The 7,216-nt window shown below is 39.3% G+C and overlaps 1 protein-coding gene across 1 annotated transcript in view; it reads right to left on the reverse strand.

Annotated features, from left to right (window-relative positions):
- top2a (DNA topoisomerase II alpha) overlaps nt 1-7,216 on the reverse strand; it is a 27,015-nt gene that overhangs the window by 18,895 nt on the left and 904 nt on the right. The window lies entirely within an intron of this gene.

Raw genomic sequence — 7,216 nt, forward strand, 5'->3', positions numbered from 1 at the left:
CCATTAAAGAATAGATGGACAAATATAAAGGTAAATGAATGAAAAGATATTTTTTTTAACTTCAGATATTTATTATGCTGACATGAGCCAGGAAATAAAGTCTGGACATAAAAAAGAATAAGATGCTAGGTCACCTGATCTGTCATGATCATGATCTTCCCGTAACGCAGCGTCTTCAGGGATTCTGGGTCACTGTAGTTTTTCTTGTACTGAAGACCGAGGATCTTGATGATATTGTTGATTTCAGCATTTTCCATAATCTGAGGAAGAAGACGACAAAAAGAAAGTTATCATCAGTTCTCCATGCTAGACTTGGTTTTTCTGACAAAACCAGTTAATGTGTTCAAGCTTTGAATGCCACAAACGTAATTCACCAAAAACCTTTAAAGGGGCAGCATTATGTGCTTTAAAGGCAATTAGTTAATTGATTATGCTATAAAATGGCATTATGTGACATTCAGTTGTTATAAAAATGCTATACATTAAAAACAACTTTGTAATTTAAACGCCTTGAAATTGGGCATCTGTCTCTTTAAAAAACCCCATGCTCTACCTACAGGAAGTCATCACAGCAGCACTCCTCTATTAACCCCTTAACAACGTTTTTACCAGTGTTGCATTGAGAAGCAGCTCCTATAATGAGCTCAGCAGATGAACAATTCCACCAGGTGTTTGCTAATTGCTGGTGGCTAGTCTGAAGGAGCAAAGTGGGGGGTTGAAGGAGAGAGAAGCTCAAAAGCTTGGAAACTGCAGCTTTGCCTTGAAGGAGGTGGTAGGTCCACCCAGCTGTTTTTCACAGCTGAGTGGTTGCCACAGGAGATTAAAGGCATGTTTTTGATGGGGGATGCAAAGCTGAAAAGAAAAGTGCATTTTACATAACACTGCCCCTTTGATTCTCTACCACCTCTGGTCTGAACTTCCTGCTGTGGAGCGCCACCTGTTTGTGAGAAGCCTCCCGGACGTTGAGCATCTTTCCCCTGAGGGGGAACACACCGAAGCGGTCCCGTCCCACCACTCCCAGCCCAGACACAGCCAGCGTCTTGGCTGAGTCTCCCTCAGTAAGGATCAGCGTACAGCCAATGGAGTTTTTCCCACCTGTCAGAAAACGGTTAACACTGAATGGCTGCAGTTTCAGTTTTTTTTTTTTTAAATGATAACAGAGGTGAGAGACATTACCTGCATCATTGGCGTCGTCCAGTTTCGGGACTCCTTTGATCTTGGTGTGCTTCACCGCTGAGCATTTCTTGTTGAGCTGAGACTGAGCTTTGAACTTCACCCAGTTCATGATGCTTTCCACGATCCCACATCCTGTGGCCTACAAGGACAAATAAACAAGGAGCGTTTAGAGACAGACGGATATCCGAGTTCTACACAAACCGCTTTGTTAAACCAGCACCTGTTTTATGAACTTGTCACCCAGTGGACAAGTGGAGCCAAACTTCTTCTGCTGTAGGGTCATATTCTCTTTCGTCTGAGAGTCAAAAGTGGGGTTTTCGATCAGGCAGTTGACAAACAGCCACATGTGGTTTTTCACCTAGAAAGACAAAGACATGTAGGAAATGAGGCTGCAGCTAATGATTATTTTAACTGATAGCTATCAATTATTCTAAGCAGATAAAATTGGCACAATAAAAATCTCAATTACCTACATGAGCTTATTATAAACAAGGTTAGAAATACAAAAAAATAATAATAATTCAATTCCTTTTTTTTTTTTTTTAAATAAGCACTTCATTGCCCAAAATATATCAGCATTTGTTTATGGTGAATTTGATCATTTGTAGCAGTGCATTTGCATTTGCAACTAAAGAAAAATATTTTTAACAACAACAATATAAGGCTAAAAAAATACATCATGATACAAGCGTTTCACATCAGTTTATATTTATAATTATTGATTAGTTTTTTTATTTTAAATATCTGAAATACTGCCAAACTGGTGACATTCCTCTTACTGGTTTATCCAGTTTTTTAATTAATTAATTAATTTATTTTTTAAGCAGTTATGAGGCAGGATGGCAAAACCTTAAACTGCTGCTGCAGCAAGTTACTCAACAGGTTGTTGCTAGGTAACCAAAGAATGAGTGAGTTGATGCCACCAGCCTTGCATAGCGGGCCTAGAGGTTGAGCTGCCAAAGCCTTTCCTCTGCCTACATCCCCCAGAATGCTGTGTGGGTCTTGATTGGAGTTCAGCAAAAACATTGGAAATTCTATCAGATGTACAAAGCATCATCTATTGATATTGATCACGTGTCCATAGCAATGTATATTGTTACTGATTAATTGTCCAGCCCTTTATCAACATGTTTGATTTTATATATAGAAAAGAAGGAGAAACAGGAAGGACTGGGTTTAAAGTACAAGATAAAATTTGAAACAATGTGAGTCCATGGAAAACTTGACATTTTTACAAGAAAAATATTAGAACAGAAAATGTAAATCAAAATACCTGGAAAGGCTTGACAGTCACGCCGGCTTTGTTCTTCTTCTTCACCACTTCAATGAGCTTTCCAACCACCTGGTCAGCCACATAGTCTATGTGTCTGCCTCCCTGAGAGCCAAAGGAAACAATCAGCACATCTTATTAACACAAGAAATGTTTTCAGTCAGAAATGACAGAGTTCTGGAGAGCAGCCAGATCTGAACTTAGCTGCCAAAACACAGCCAGTCAGTTCAGCTGTTCATTCTTACAAATAAAACAAAGAACGTCAAGAATCTTACAGCTGATGATGAAGTTATGAATATGAGGTAATACCTTCGTGGTAGCAATGCTGTTGACAAAGCTGACTTGCTGGAAGCCTTTCTCGCTCATGGTGAGACAGACCTCCCAGCGCTCATTGACCACCTCATGGACCACAGAGAGGGGACTGCCCAGCTCGTCCACCTTGTCCTTCACATACATGTCCACGTAGCTGCGAAAACCTGACACCTGGAGAGGAACAGCAGGATACAGTTTAAAAGCTTTGATCTAAGGGCATCTAGAGGCCAAAGATGGCAGAGAGAAAGATTTTTTTTTTCTTATGATTTTGTATTTATCCTTCAACTACTGACAAAAACTGAAGATACATTGCCTCATATCAAAGATACTGGACACAGTCTGATATTAAAGGAATACACAAAGGACCGTGTTTTGAAGAAATTCAACTCTATAACTCAAGGTTTCCTTTTTTCTAGAGGTGTGCCGATCGATCGGCCACCGATCATAATCGGCCGATTTCCGTGAAAAAGTGTATGATCGGTGATCGCCGATCACGGTCTCTTGTTGCCGATCACACAAACCGATCATCACCTGCATCTCATTTCGCAGCCTGCCTGTGCAGCTGGTCTCCTCTTTCCTTCACATTGCGCAAATGCGCAGCAACAAATCCTAAGCGATGTCGTGTGGAACTATGACGCACTGAGTGAATGGGGAAGTTTGGGTGTTGCGGCAGAAAATTGAAGCACGTCAAAATGCATCAACACGACGAATCTAATATGGCATAAAAACAATGCCATACTTGACGGAGTTTGGCTACATCGAGGCTCACTGCAGTAAAAAAGACATACGGAGGATCAGATAGCAGGTAAAGCAGCGCACAGCTACAAACACTCACCCGGATTAGCATGACGGTCAGAAAGCTAAAGAATAACCCGCAAAATTATTTAAGTCATCGAGCTGCGATGTAAGACGCTGGTTCTGCTCTCGCTGTTGAACCGCTGCTACGCTACAGGTAGTAATATTTGACAGACGGCGCTTCGCTTCTGCTCCACCTGGTAGTGACTCTCACACCGAACCTCTGCTTAAAGCTGCAGCATCTAACTTAAAAAAATTTATTTTACATGCGTATTAATCTCTAAAAAATAATCAATCTCCTCCCTGTTCTGCATAATTACTCCGCTCAGTCAGAAACAGCCAATCAGAACTAGCAGTAATCAGCTAGCCGCCATGCTATCAGGAAGTTTTCATTCAGTAACTCTGGATTGTTTATTGTAATGGAACTGTTTTTGCCTTTGAATGTAAAGTTTTATACTTTAATTTTTTGGCAATGTTAAGAAGTTTTATTTTGCCTCTTTGCATTATTTAGCCTCTTCAGAGCCTTCATATGTTTTCAGTCTGTTAAAGATAGTATTACCGATAGCAGTACAATTTGCACAATGCCTGTTTTGTTTTTTTCTTCGAAAATGTTATTAAAAACAAGTTTTTGTCTAAATTAAGGTGAATTCATGGTTCCTTTTTCCACATAATGTAACCGGTAGTGCTTATGATTAAAAAAATAATAATTATGTGATCGGTATCGGTGATCAGCCCTCATGGGTGATCAGAATTGGAATCGGCAGGAAAAAACCTGATCAGCACATCTCTACTTTTTTCCTCTCTATTCAGACTTTAAAAATGCTCTAATCAAATCTAATATTCTAGACCATGGGTCAGAAACCTCATCAATAACCAAGAGCCATGTCTGCCTTCTTCCCAGCTCAACAGCATTTATTTAAAGACACAAAAGCAACATGATTCATTGATGAGAAAAAGCTCATCTCTATAAGACCTGCTACAGGATATTTGTTCAGATTTTTAAACTATTTCATTTTTGGGTTTGTTACTATGATGGAATATTAGGACCATACTAAGGAAAAATGTAAATTACAAGGATAAAAACATCAAATCTCAAGAAGAATAAAGTCAAAATCCTACAAGAATAAAGTCAAAATGAGACTTTATTTTTGTAGGATTCCGACTTTATTCTCACACAACTTTATTCTCTTAATATTTTGACTGTACTTTTGTTCTTTTATCATCTTAGCAATATCCTAATAATCCGTGGTATAATACATTTTGTTCTGGAATTTAATAAACAGTTTTGTCAATGAGGTGTTTGATTTGATTTTTGAAACTTTTGAACCTCAGTGCAAAAAAAAGAAAGAAAGAAAAGTTTGTCATATTAATGTTATTCTTTGGGGAAATCTTATGAATATATTGCACAAAAACACCCAAGAAAAACTGTTAAAGCTAGCATTCATAGCATGATTACCTTTACATTTTAAAATACTGTTAAATTCTTTAGTAGTTTTGACCGAAGTTATTATGAGGCACGGAGTAATTCTAGAGTGAAGACTCTGTAGGAAGCCTGTAGCTATATACAGAATTAAAGATTAGCCAGGAAATCTACAAAACAAGAAGAAATGTTGATTTCGTTTTAACCTGATACTTCAGTGTTTTTACATCAATTAACCTAAGTTAAAGTTGGCTTTTGAGGAGACAGTCCACAGAAAGATGCACAAAAGCTACTTGTTCTTAAATTCAAGTCAAAATCCTCCTTAATTCTGACCTGAAACTAGTCAAATAAAACACCTGCAGGGGGGAACCTGAACCAGAAATGACTTACAGGCAGCCTCTTGCTGTTGAAGAACACTTTGACTCCCTTGGAGGAGCCAGCGATGTCGTACGCTCTCCTGGTCATCAGAGCCACCGTGTCTTTGTCCAGGATGCTCATCTTAAACTTAGCTAGGTCCGGCCTAAAGGTGATGCAAGTGTACTCCTCTCCTTCAAAAGGTTTGATGCTGGCGTCTCCTGCTCTGCCCATGTTGTCGTACCAGGTCTGTGGAAACAGAGTACTGATGTTAAACTGAATTTTCTCCTTTTAGGAAACAACCAAACAGATCAATATAACTCGTAGCTCCTCCCACCTGCTTGAAAACCTTCTTGGACTCCTTACAAGCAGTCTCCACGGTGAACTTTGTACTGAAGATATTGCAAAGTTTGGCGCCGTATCCGTTACGGCCACCTACATGAAAACAAGGAGGAAATTATTTTCCAGCATTATTGTTTTTCCAAAAACTTGATGTTGGAAATAAATCAATTAATCGCATAATAAATTAAAACGAGTCGAATAAACTCCATGTACATTTCTTTCTTTCTACCAAAACATGGATGACACAAATCTTCAGTTTGTTGATTTGGTCTCAACTAGTTCAATTTTTTAAGGAAACTTTTATGTACAGATTTCAGTATTTATTTTACTTGTCATTTTGGGTGTTTGGTTTATTTATTTTGGATATTTAAAATATCTTACAGTTCCAGTGTTTTATGTTCATTGGAATTTAAAGTTGCGTACCTGCAGTATTATGCCATCATGTCTTTTGAAAATGGTCTCTAAACAATAACATTATTTATCGCAATACCTTCTGGGACAACTCATCGTCCAGAAGTTTGCTGGCCTAATCAAAAACAAACACAACACAATCAGCCTCACCCGTGACCTTCTTCTCGTCGTCGTCATAGTTACTGGACGTGAGGAGTTGCCCGAAGATGAGCGCAGGCACGTAGACCTTCTCCACCTTGTGCTCCACCACAGGGATCCCCTTCCCGTTATTCCACACACTGATGGTGTTGTTCTCCCTACAAAGAAACGCACGTTACCATCCAACTTCTCTGTGAGGAACTATGAGCTGCAGTGTAAACTGATGAGCAGAGATGACTCACACGTCGATGTTGACTCGGATGCAGGACATGCTCTTGTCCCTTTGCTTATTGTCGGCTGCATTTACTATCAGAAGAAAAAGAAAAACTTTAATATAAGAAAAGGGAACACAATACGGGATGATTGACGTTGCTCTTCTTTTTAAAGTCAGAAATGCTAATCACTCACCAAGTATCTCATCAAAAATCTTGTAGAGCCCGGGAACAAACGTCACGTCGCGGCAGTTCAGTCCTACGCCCTCGTCATACACCCACATTTGCTGGGGAAAGATGCCAATTAGCAATTACAGCGATGCGCGCGCACACGCTCTGTTAGGCGCTCTCAATCAACCTCCTGCAGCGCCAAAAGTGACAACACACAAAATCTTGGAAAACAGTGAGGTGATTTCTTACTTGGCTGACAGGCTCTACAGAGCCTATGTAAGTGTCTGGCCTGAGCAGAATGTGCTCCAGCTGCGTCTTCTTCTGGTAGATCCTCTCCACCGACAGTCGCTTCGGATCCTTCTTTGTCTTTTCCAGCGGCTTATTTTCCAAAAAGGCCTGCAGGACAAGCCATAAAGTTTGACTAAGTTGATTATATCCACACGATTAATAATTCTATTCAATCAACTCCAAGTCTGATTTGATTCAATCTGATTGGCTTCCTTAGACAATTTTCTTTTCTCTGTCTGGCCAAAAAGGATATTTTGCTTCAACTCTATGTGTTTTGTAACTTTAAAATGAATAGCTTATATATATATATATATATATATATATATA

Source organism: Poecilia formosa, unplaced genomic scaffold, assembly GCF_000485575.1.
Source record: "Poecilia formosa unplaced genomic scaffold, Poecilia_formosa-5.1.2 Scaffold4, whole genome shotgun sequence".
NCBI classification, from domain to species: Eukaryota; Metazoa; Chordata; class Actinopteri; order Cyprinodontiformes; family Poeciliidae; genus Poecilia; species Poecilia formosa.